We start from the raw sequence: 13,793 nt of genomic DNA on the forward strand, positions 1-13,793 counted from the left end.
GTCTTCTTAGGGAATAGATAGAGAATATATTAATTCCGGAATCTTTCGAAATATTTCCCTTTTGATAAATTGTATCATTTAAACCTAATGGAAGGGTGTTTGTAGAAATTTAATCCATTTCAGTTCAGAGACTTGTCTGAGTTTTGCCTTGAAGCCAGAAGTCATGTTAACATCATACTTTAATTGTTCAACCCTTGTTGTCGCCAAATAAATACAATAAAACCGCGTGGCTGTCCATGAAAAGTTTTTCATTGAGGGGAAGTTGTTTACAGTTGATACAGTGCTATAATGCTAACTAGGAAAACACAGAGAAACAGTTATCTTTTCTTCTCTGGAATGTCCAGTGTATCAGATCAAAATTAAAGGATAGTGTTTTTAATTTTATCTCAGATTTTGATTCGCTATTATTGACCGAGACATGGAACTCTAAATCATCAGACGTAAACATTGAAGGTTATCACTGTTTTGAATGTCCAAGACATACAGTGAAAGGCAATTCGTGATACTGGTGGTATGAATTATTGTATACTACCAAGATATTTACCGCAATGCCCTGGAACTAATGGCTTTAAATTTAAACGGTATCCTATGGTTTAAACTAAACAAAAAAAAAAAAAGAATTTTCAAATTCTACAAATGATCAGTACTTTTGTACATGTTAACTTACGCCTGAAGATTCCGCTATGTATAGACAGGTAAACTCCAATCTATTTCAATTTGACTTTTTTGGAACACTTAAATGCGGAAATCAGAAAATACAGTGACAGCGAGGTGTACTTGTTAGGGGACCTGAATGCACTGGCCAAAACCCAGATTATGTGTCTGAGATACATTAGACCATGACATTGATACCGGAGAATGTGGATCAAGTTATAAATCTACCTGTGCGTGGAAATCATGATAAACATTTCAATCCTTTTACAGTCCATACAATAAACAAACTTGTTTGTAAACATAGACGGATCAAAACGGATGGGGAAGAAGCATTTTATAGAAATATTTGGATGGCAAAATGCCATACATATCGTAGCCCTGACCAACCTATAAACCGGGCAAGTCTATTTTATAAGTACATCAATATGGTTGACCCATTCAAACAAGCTGTAGTGTAAAGCTATTGACTCTCTGTAAAGAAAATAACCTTAGAATTATGAATGGCCGCCTTTCATCTGGTCATTGTATGCTTCATTCATCAGGAAAAATAGGCCTATAGCAAGTTCTGTTGATTACTTCATTACCAAGTATGAAAATTTTAAATACACATCTAATATGTGTGTTTTGGATGTAATTGAATATTCGGATCATTGTCCAATAGTATTTTCTTTCAATGTAATGATTCACTGACAATTACCAAAAATCCTATTGCTTATGATAAAATATTATGGAATACAGAAAAATAGGAGACATTTCTTCAACTGCTCTTAAGTAAACCTGAATTATTTGATGAGGTAAAATTGAAGCTCGAGTCTGGTGTTATCGGTATCAACCAGGGTGTCGACTTATTTTCCAAGCTAGTACATGATGTATCTTATCAGAGTTTTTGTAAGACATTTTCAAGTAGATCTGTCCCGAAGAAGAAAAAATCCCCATGCTTTGATGAAAAATGCCGTGATGCAAAAGACAGATTTTTTCGTATTAAACGAGAAGTCAGGTCTTAGACTAGTAGTTCTGTTGAAAATAGGCCTAATGTTTTTACATTGCAGAAATAAACACGCCAAGGTTAAACGTCATGCTAAATCAAAATTTTATTGTTATGAAAAATCAAAGTTGTCGGACCTTAGTAAAACATGTCCACGAAAATTTTGGAAATATATAAAGAAATTTGAAAAAAAAATAGATAAAAAGTTCAATGATGTGAGTTTAGATGATTTTTCTCACTATTTTTCTACTATGTCAAATTTTTCAGATGAACCTAACACTCAGATTTTGATAGATATGTACGTGAGGAAACTGTCAGAATAGACGTTTTAGATGCGTCTTTTACTGTTAATGAAATTAAGAAAACTATTTCATCTTTAAATCGTAATAAAAGTAGTGACTTTGAGAATAATGTAGCCGATTTTTTCATTTACGCAAATGACTTTCTTTCACCATATCTTCGTTTTCTATTTAATAAATTTTACGAATCAGGAATATACGCTGAGGCTTGGTGTAAAGGTGTAATTGTACCCATTTATAAGGAAGGTGATGTTACAGACCCTTCTAATTACAGAGGGATCACTTAGTTAATGTTATGGCTACAATATTTTCCCTAGTGTTAAGAAATAGAATTAACAAGTGGTGTGAAGACGAACAAGTATACTGTAACGTACAATTTGGATTTCGTGAAAATCGTTCTACGACTGACGCTATCTTTTTGTTACATTCTATTATTCGAAACGTTTTATCAAAAAAGGCACCACTTTGGTGCGCTAAATTTATTGATTATCAGAGAGCATTTGATACTGTTCTAAGAGATGCATTGTGGATAAAGTTATTGCAGTCAGGCGTCAGTTGTAAAATGATCAACGTGATTAAGAGTATATACAGTAATGTAAAATGTTGTGTGAAAATATCATCTAATATGTCCATGTCTGACTTTTTTGATGGCACAATGGGCTTAAAGCAATAAGATCCATTATATCCTCTCCTTTTTCTATTGTTTATAAAAGATATTATGGCAAGTACTGATTTAGAAACAATGACTGATAAAGACTTAGAGTTAGTATCCATGTATATGATTTTATTTGCTGACGACATTGTGCTTTTTACAACTGATCCAGATAGTCTTCAGTCTCAAATGGATAAAATTCAGCAATACCCTTCAAAATGGGGTCTGAAAATTAATGTAAAGAAAACGAAGATATGTATATTTGGTTCGGAAATATGGGGTGTTTATAATTATAAGGAAGTAGATACATTACATATACGATTTTTAAAATATGTGTTAGGGGTACGTAGACAAACACCAAATATCGCAGTATATGGGGAATTAGGTAGATTTCCACTCTCTGTTATTGCTAAAGAGAGAGAGCAATCAAATTTTGGTTGAAGATTAAAAACTCTTTAAACACACCGATATATGACGTATATGAAGATCAGTGTAAGAATGTTAATGGTCCATGTTGGTCAAGGCGACTACAATCTATAATTGACCATCTAGGGTTTTCAAATTTATTGTATAATTTTGACACAAGTTTAAATTACTTTAAAAGAACTGTACATGATCAGTTTATTCAAGACTGGAATGCATCGTTAAATAATGTATCAAAATTACACTATTATAGAGAATTCAAAACAACGTTTAGCTATGAACTATATATAGATAAGATTGCCAGTGATACTTATAGAAAACAATTTACATGTTTAAGAGTGTCCTCACAACATTTAGAAATATAATTAGGTAGATATAGCGGATTAGACAGAGAAAATCGTTTATGTAAAATGTGTAATCAAAATGTAATAGAAACTGAATATCATTTCCTTTCCTGCTGTACAAAATATTCAGACATCCGTAAATGATATCTTGGTTCCCTGCCATGGCCTTCATTAAACATGCTATAATGTCTTGCATAAGTCAAAAGAAGGTATGGGCATTATCAAAATTTGTTAAAGAAGCTTTTGAAGTTCGTAAGAATACCCTTGAAAATCTAACTGTTTCATGAAATGTAAAATCATATTTATTTGTAATGCTATTATATATTTGTATTGTATGTCACGTGTATTCTATGTAAAGGGCCAAAGGCAAATTGTTTTGCTGATTATGTCAATAAACTTGAAACTTGAAACTTGTTATTGCAAGACGCCGGCCTGGTGGACTGGAAAAGTGCCAGATATCATTTTGTTGCATTGCGGGGGTAATGACCTTAAGTATATTCCACTTAAAAAATCGCAATCAAATAGACTTGATAATTAACTTTATTGATGACAATTTCTAATCTAAATTTGTTTGATCACCGATACTTTCTCGCACCTCATAGCGCTATTCTGACAATCATTATGCAATGGAGCTAGCTAGGAAACTAATTAATAGCTATGCTGCTAAAATGTAATAAGAAACAAGGGATCCTGATCTGAGGGAGGTAACTCCAGCTTTATATGCAGAAGACGGTATACATTTATCTTTTCTTGGCAAGTCTTAATTTTCAGCACAATTATCTTTGACATTGCAAGAATTCATGTCTGGTAAAACTTATTGTTTTGAATAGACATTCATGCGGGCTTATGCTGGTTCTCGTTCTCGTCCAGCAATCTGTTGGTGGATATTCGCTGTTCCAAAAGTGTATTTGTTTATTTCTTTTGGCGGTGGCTAACATCGTGTTCCAAGATGTATCTGTGATCATCGTTGTTGCTATTTGGCAGACAGCGAAATCCGAACAGAAGTTACTATACTTAGGTTTTTTATTCTAATTATTTAAATTGCTTTGACTGCGAAAGTGAAATTATAGTATTTTATCTGAAATTCATATTTGGTCATGGATATTTGTACGACTTCCCAGGATCAGTCATCAGTGCTTATGGAGGAATGCAGCAAATTTATTAAAAAGTTAACCTTTACCATGATAAATGTCTAGAATGGACTGGTCCATCATTCAATTTGGGCGGTACCACTTATTATTCAAAGAGGTGTTCACTGAAAATTTACTGACTGAATAGCGAACAGTGCAGGTCATGATCAGACTACACGGAAGTACAGGCTGATCTTGGTCTGCACTGGTCGCAAATGCAGAATCACTTGCCGCTAACAGGCTAAAGGTTAAACTGTTTTGGGGCAATTTATTGAACTTAGAATTTTGGGGCATTTACTGGATGTAGTCTTTTGGGGCAAATTTTGGTGATGGACATTTGTATGGCTTGGTCACTGATCCACAGGATCAGTCATCAATGTTTATGGTGAAATGGGAAATTCAGCGGATTTATTAAAAAGTTAAACTGTTTTGGGGCAATTTATTGTATTTAGCCTTTTGGGGCAAAAGTTAGCCTATTGGGGCAGTTTTGAATTTAGCCTTTTGGAGCATTTATTGACATTAGCCTTTTGGGGCAGTTTTGAATTTAGCCTTTTGGGGCATTAACGAATTGCTTGCCCTAAACAAAAATTTGTTCGGTGACAGGTTGACCTAGTGGGTGCGGGAACCATATCCAAGATATCCAAAGAATTGAAATGTGCAAATAAAGTCGTGACATTTTTTTTATAAATTTACTTGAATAAAATGTAATACAATTCACAACAGACTTGCTTTAATTATAGGTCGACTGGATGTGAAACAACGAAATATCCCGAGTAAAAGCTTAAGCATACTGTATAAGATGAATTTGAATCACAATCTTTATTCACATGTCAATTTTAATTTAATTACTCAATTGAAACGAATATACCGGTATAGGCTTGCTTTTAGTCGGGTGTTGCTGTTCATCGAACTGCAGTTCAAATATGTCTGTGCAATTAAAAAAAAAAATCTGACACTTTTTGCTAGATATACTAACAAATTGACAGCATTTTGTGCTTCAAATCATATCAAACACTTGCATCTTTCACTGGTAGTTTAATCAAGTGGTGGTCAATCTGCAAGAGTGTTTATGTACTACTGTAACTCTGCCGAAATGTAACAACAGTATATTAATTTCAGCCAATTAAAAGTATGTATTTATTCATTCCTTTGTAGTCCCGCTGTTTTTTCGGCGAATGCCGTACTAAGAACGAATTCGTGACCTGGACTGACCCAGGCCACGTGACCGAAGTTTACTTGGTAACACATTATAAATAATTTATTAAAATGAAAGATTTATGCAACACTTTGCCTGATTGGAAGAGAGCGTCTATATTTTTCACTCTGCTGAGTTAAATGTCAGTCAAAGCGTTTATTCTTAATGACGCTGTTTACAGCTTTAAAGCTACGTTTCGTTTAGTATACAGTGTTTATGTATCTACTGTATCTATGTATTACTCTGCCGAAATGTAACAACAGTGTATTAATTTCAGCCAATTAAAAGTATGTATTTATTCATTCCTGTATAGCCCCGCTGTTTTTTCGGCGAATGCCGTACTAAGAACGAATTCGTATTTAGTAAGAATATTGAATTTAAATATACCAATTGTCTTACTACAATTCGCCGACCATATAAATATATTTAAATATTGATATATCTAAAAATGATAATTAAGTTTAATAAATATAATAAAAACCTATTTAAATACCAATATATATAAATTTACAGAAAGAGCTGAATACGGTCTGCGTATCACATAAATAAGGGTGTGATTAGCCGTCTAGGTAGAGAAGTGCCTTCCGGACCACTGCTGTAATTATTCATCGTAGAATAAACGAAACAAAATTGCACACCCACGACAACTTTGTGAACAAATAAAAGAGAACCATTTAAATTGTTAAAGTGTGGTGTTTAGTTGCAAAATATTAGATGATAGAATAACACACATGATATGAAAACCTCACAAACTTCTTGTCTTACTATAATTCGCCGACCAACTTTTTTTAAAGATACGTTTTGTTATTTTTTTGTAAATTTACACCTTTCATTGGTTCTTTTAGTAGGTCAAAAATTGGTTTACACATCTACGCCGAAAAAGTTTTATATAATCTAATGCTGTGTTTTATGGGACAACTAGAGAGATAGTTGTCAACGAAGTTTAAATTTGTTTTCAAGATATAACAGGATAAAAATATTATTATTTTGCCTTTGTCCTAATTTCATACCTTATATCGACATTCGCTCATTTGTAAATTCTATTTGTATTTTTTGTGACTTTTTAATGTTGGCAGAAGTCGCAAAAACATAAAATAAAACCATTGCATTACACGATTTGATTGAAATTTTTAACAACATTTTGTCTCTAAATGTATGAGAAACTTCATAACTGTACTCTCAGTATTATGAAATATATTACAAAAATGTCGAGAGGCTTGGCGGGGCGTTACAGGTTTTGATTAGTATACATGACATGCGGGCATCCAGCCAATTATCTCCGGGGGGTCCGACCGAACCCTTACTATGACAAACATGTGTCTTGATGCACTAAATAATTTGATGTGTGTTTTTGTGGATGCTAGCCGTTTACAAGTATAGGATTGTTAATAAGGTTTTGTTGAACAAGCTGAAATAGAAAAGTAGCCGACAAGCTAAAGGGTCCGGGGGCATGCCTCCGGGAAAATTTTGAAATCCAGCGCTTCATTTCCTGCATTTTGGGGCATTTTAGGAGCATTTTAGAACACCTTTTCCACTGCAATTTTAAATACAATATGCCCCTTATTTTCACATCTTTGTGAGCTCACCTGTTCAATTTGGGAAAAACAATAAAATTAAGTTTTCTTAAAGGTAAAATTCTTTATTTCTTTGAGATAATTAACATACGTCGGGGTCGTATGTAGCAGCAGCCACATACACATTGAATGCGGTCCTAATGTTGCCTTTTTGAAAAACTATTTTCTTTCCTTCTTTTCTTCTTTCATTTTTTAGGATTTTCCTGTGCCCGGACCCCATCTGGAGCCGCGCATGTATAATATTCGTTTCTAGGAACGTTAGCATGTCTTTTTCCTTTTGTTTCTAATCTTTTTCTTTATTATTGTCTATCAGTTTAAAATGCAATACGTATACCCCTTTAACCGTTTCAAAATGGGAACATGTTTTCTCATCGTACATTGGTTCATTCCCGATTGACAAAAACATATCTATAAATTGGAAACTTCTGAAATAATTTTGCAGTAGCGTATTTATCATAAAGCACGCTAGTGTATTGTCAATAACAAAATTAAACTCATAAAAAGGCAGTCATTTACTAGTATTAATGATTTTCCATCTTATGATAAAACACAATGTTAAAATAGAAAGTATTGTAAAACCTGAAAACATTTACTGGGAGTAAGAGACCCGTAGCCAACCCCTATCAGATAGTCAATCAACATTGTCAGGGGTCTGGAAGAAGCTCTTCAGATTTAGAAATTATTTTAAAGTGTCTTGACATAGCTTTTGCTGAATTAACAATGCAACTACTTCTAATACCATCGAGTGTTTTCAGTCAATGCCGTGTTTGTAAAATTCAGAAACAATTCCCACATCCTCTACGATTTTCTTATGTCTTTGTATTACACTACAGGCACAATGACTCGTAAACCACGATTAATAACTAGCTGACATTCTTTTAAAGGGTAACTGATTAAATATAGAGTTTCAGATACCTTGTAAAAATTAATCAACTTAAGGAAACTTGTTATGAACCTAAATGCAATTTTTGCGGAACTTTTTACTAATACTGTTATATACTATATGTCAACTTCCCAAGTCGTTTATAATCAGCAAGTCAGTCAGTGTTCTCGTGTTAACAACAAAGTGAGACATGATCAGCTTTTAACGAGAATTTGCAAGAATTCTCTCCCTTAATTATTGATTGTGTTAAAGCAATTCCCTTCAAACTGAATTGCCTCCCTTACATTAGCTAAAGCCGTGTCATTCATGACCTAAGTCAATAATTCTTTGTCATGTATTTTGCATTGATCTAATATTTTGCTTTAGGTAATACACGGAAATTAAGCTCGCATGTTACTCCATAGAAAGCAAAAAAACATGTAGCCAGTTTTTGATATAAATCATAATATTTTATAGATTCATAAAGATATAAAACATTTCTGTAAAAAAACCATTATGTTAGCTTATGATATTGCGAAATTCGTGTTGTCATGTAACAGAAAATGAAAACATTTAAATAAATTTCTTTCATTTGAAACTTTGAATCCCGCCAAACATTGAAATCCGAAAATTATTACATAAACGAGCTTTCCCACAAACACATGTATACATAATAGTTTTCCTCTAGAGAAATGAACTTGTGTGAAGATACATGTATTCCCATTTTGACTGATTGTTCTTGTCTATATAACGATACTTTTGTTTAACTTTCGTGCCTAGAAGTTAAGTTCTTTAAAACATGATAAAATAAAGTCATAAACTAAGCAATACTGTATTTGACAGGCAATGGCAAAGAAAAACCCGAGCAATTCAACAAACTGAAAAAAACATACATGTTACTAAAACACGCACACACATGTTTTATTAACTGGTCTTGGTCCAAGGTTTTCCATAGAAATCAAAGAAAGAAAGAATCTATTGAATTATGAATCAAGTTTCTGTTGTTTTTTTTTCTGATCAGCATTGGTGTATGTGTATCATAGAGATCCTAACTCATTTTTTTAAACAATAAGCTCTGATTCATCCTGTCTACTTATTTATAGTGTCTAAGTTACTTGATTATACATAAATCAAATATGCCATTCAGATATGTGTTTGTACATACTATACAATTCAATCATGAAATCAAATTTATCGTGTAAACTAAAGTCTTTAGCTGTAAAGGTGGCTGTTTTTCATGCTTTCCACGAACAAAACCGTGACAAAAATTGTAGGTCGTACTAAAAAGAAAATCCTACCGTGCAAACTCATGGAAAGCATGCCCATTTTTTTTTCAAGCTTGGATTTCATTTCTAGAATAGACATGATAGTGCGCGTCTGTTAATTTCACCCTTTCTTTGCACATAGTGGAAACCATTCTGTGTCTTTTGTTTAAATAAATGTTAACATTCGCTCCCCCCACTCACCAGCTTTCAATGAGCGCCTAACTTGCAAATTACACTTTTTCATTAGAAAATTATTCTTTGAAGTAGTTTTTCTCCTGTCGTCGAATGTTTCAATATTCCAAAGATATTTAGCTTTCAGTCGGAAATTATGTAATTTATGTTGATTCGTATTGTTCTCATAAACAGTTTGGTGAAAAAATCAAAGCTCTGTTCTATTCTGTTCCTTTTTTTTATATATATTTTTTGACTAATTAGACAATTATGAACGTTATTATTTCAAAAGACTATATTGAATCGTACGTCAGTTGTTGGTATATGCAGTTCCGTAAATTAACACGGTTTAAGTTACATCAGAACTTTAAGAAATCCACAAGATTTTTATTTCTTGATACACTTTGAAGTAAAATGGAAGCAAGAAGCCTTTACCCTATTACACTTAAAATTATATTATTGTATTGTTTATAAAGTCAAGAATACCTACATATGTGAAAATAAATTGTCATGCTTTGGAAAATATGATTTTTTTTTTGCCTCTAAAGTAAAAGAAATTGAAAAGTTTACTGTTTTTCACTATATGTTCAATATGAGCGGAACAAAATTGGAAGCAAGAAGATGTTCAGTTAGAATAAATATTTTCACACTAAATTGAAGAGAAGAAATTGAAGTTTACTGTCATATCCAGGTTGCCACTTTGGTGCGAAAAAATATACATGCGATCTTGCTCTATCATAAAAGCGGAAAATCACCTTATGACTACACTTAAAACCCAACGAAAATAAAAACAATTTCAACTATTTTAACTTAAAATTCAATGATATCCAATTTTCATTTCACTTCTTGTAAGTGTAAACAATTTTGAATAAATTTACAAAATTAACAGTTGCATAAAACAAAGTGATTGTTTTTATTTTCCTTTAACATGTCTAGTTTTGTAAAGGCATTTAAAGCTTTGAAGCTTTAACTTCATTACTGTGTTTCTATGGAACATATAGGAAGATGGAATTTAAAGCTGTCTAATATGATACTGTTTTAAAGAAACGTTTTAATCTGTATTGTGTATAATCAACAAACATTGAGTGTACATTTATTATCAAATCGTTAAATATGACACTGTCAGCAAACATTGTTAGCTTTGTATTTCATGCCAGTCCGAAGAGCGAAATTCAACTTCATAAGATGTCTATAGCTAATTTCGATTTTAAGTTACCTCAAAGATCGAAATTCAATGTTTCAAAATGTCTATTCTCTCTTCCTTCTTATTATTGATGGTAACTAATTTTGAATCAATGTCCAAAGCATTTCAATAAAACCAAGTGATTTAAATTTTAACTCTTTTAACTTAATTACTTACTGATTTATGGAACATATTGGAAGATGGAAAGCTTGTTATTATAATACTTCCTTTTGAAACATACGTTTAAATAATATCATAAGTATAATCAAATAACATTGGTTAAATAGTTGTACTGTCATCGAAGACCGAATTTTAGCTTTGAATCCTATGCCAGCTTGGAGATCGAACTTCATAGCGTGACGAATTCCGATTCCAAGTTACCCCAATGATCGAAAATCAAGTTTTCAAAATGTCTTATAAAAACAGCATTTAATTTCGAGCCAGATGAATAATCGAAATTCATATCTTACAAAACTTTAATTTTGACCTGGTATTAGATTATCAGCGTGTTACGGGTGCGAAACTCTTTTTTTTTTAAAGTCAAGTATCGAGCTAGCATTGAATGTCGCGCCAGCTGGAAAATCAAACAGCTGAAAAGGAAAAATATAGCACTGCAGTTCAAGCCGGATCGAATAATATTATAAATTGAAGTTTTCAAGTAGCTAATTATATTGCTACTGGTATCATACTTCGGACCTGTTCAAATTTTAAAATAGATCTAGTTGGATTTTGCTCTTTGCTGGTTGTTGAAAAAAACCTAGCACTGCATTTCGAGTCAGCTCGACTATCGAAATTCATTTTTAAGAAGTTGAATATCAAGCTTGTATTGAATTAAGAGCCAGTCTGCCTGAAGACTGAAATTCCAAGTTAAAAAAATACCGAATTATGATTTGGCATAAAATGTCATCTAAGCTTAGAATTTCGATCTAGCATTACGGCAACAACATTAGTCTTGGTGTAGAGGTCGACTGTGCGGCGGTACGAATTGCGCAAATAAATCTACAAAGTAATTTTTACTGCGCACTAAATTCAGTTTAAATACTTCATATTCATAAGCAAGTCAATATATTGAATATATAATTATCATAGCGACAAAGGTAAAATATCTACAATACATTTTTCATAAAGATGCGCTATATGAAACTAGTTTCACTCGTGCGGCACCTCGAAGGGTATAATTTCCTCATGTACAAATCTGTCAGACTTGTACTCTTAAAATAGTTACCAAAATAGTTTTCATATTTTAATCTAAGATAATTATTATGCACTGAGGTAAATTGTTATATTCAGTCTGGTGATATTAATATGAGTGAACATTTAAGATAAATGAGTGGGGATGCATATGTCTTGTTAGACGGGATGGTGTGTGTGTGTGCGTGTGTGTGTGGGGTGGGTGGGGGGGGGGGGGGGGGGGGTGAGCTGACATAGGGAGCAACCAAACCAGTCACTATTTTTTAGACAATACGTCAAATGTTCGATAGGCAGTTCATTTATATGAACTACTATGTTCGTTATATGTATATAACGTACCTCAGATAAAACGAACACTTTTTGTGACCCTGGCGAGATCCTTATCGCCGAGTTTTACTGAAATCTGAATATTGCCATGTTAACAATCTGTTTTTCATTTTCTAACTTGATAGTTCGTCTGTTATCTAATCCATATACATTAATAAAGTTATACTTCAATAATCTGTTTCTAAAAAGTGTGACATATATAAATATGTCAGTGTCGAGAAGTACTACAAATACCTTTCATGATGATACGATTATGTAATGTTACTAAATGAGGATATGTGTACATTATATTTATGAAAAGTATCCTCTGGTTCAAACTGTCCAAGAGACAATAATAAAGAAAAAGATCACAAACAAAAGAAAAAAAAACAACATGCTAACGTTCCTAGAAACGAGTATTATACATGCGCGGATCCAGAGGGGGTCCGGACACAGGGAAATCCTAAAAAAATGAAAGAAGAGAAGAAGGAAAGAAAATAGTTTTTCGAAAAGGCAACATTAGGACCGCATGCAATGTGTATGTGGCTGCTGCTACGTACGACCCCGACGTATGTTAATTATCTCAAAGAAACAAAGAATTTTACCTTTATGAAAACTTAATTTTATTGTTTTTCCGAATTGAACAGGTGAGCTCATAAAAATGTGAAAATAAGGGGTATATTGTATATAAAATTGCAGTGGAAAAGGTGTTCTAAAATGCTCCTAAAATGCCCCAGAATGCAGGAAATGAAGCGCTGAATTTCAAAATTTTCCCGAAGGCATGCCCCCGGACCCCTTAGCTTGTCGGCTACTTTTCTATTTCAGCTTGTTCAACAAAAACTTATTAACAATCCTATGAGAACATCTCTTACAGGACAAACCAATTGTGAAATACTTACTTGATCCCGAGTCTTTAATTTTGTACAATCTTTTCATAATTGTTGTAGTCTGTTTGATAATTAAAATGTAAGAGAACTGATTGCACTTTGTTTTAAAAAAACCCAAGCAGACTGTAAAATATGTTTATCTTCACACATAAGCTTTTCTGAGAAAAATGATTTAGTACGGAAGCTTATCAGGGCCTCCACTTATCTAAAACTTTCGCGTCAAGTCAACTTGTGTCTTTTCGTTTTGAACAAAAACATCTGATGAAGGCGTGATAATTAATACGTTATACGTAAATGTTTTTAATCATTACGCTTAGTTTTTTATCGAATTGCGTGAAATATTTGTCAATGCGATTAACTTCTACACGTCTAACTAGATCTTTCAGCGAAGTCGTCAAGAAACATAACAAGAAGATAAATGTATTTGGTATTTCAACATAATTTACTCGACTTTTTACATCTTTTTCTCGAGAACGTTTACTTTAAGGCGATATAATTATGCATGTCACGTGATATTTAAACACGTCAGGTTCAAAAATTGCCTATATTGGTCTTGTCTGCACAGTGATGGTTTCATTATGTCTACGCCAGAAATATTCTAGGGAGACATATTGTTCTTCCCCGAGTTGTCTGTCTGTCCGTCTGTCTGTCCCGACGTGCCCACATGTAAAT

Source organism: Mercenaria mercenaria, unplaced genomic scaffold, assembly GCF_021730395.1.
Source record: "Mercenaria mercenaria strain notata unplaced genomic scaffold, MADL_Memer_1 contig_3662, whole genome shotgun sequence".
In the NCBI taxonomy this organism is placed as follows: domain Eukaryota; kingdom Metazoa; phylum Mollusca; class Bivalvia; order Venerida; family Veneridae; genus Mercenaria; species Mercenaria mercenaria.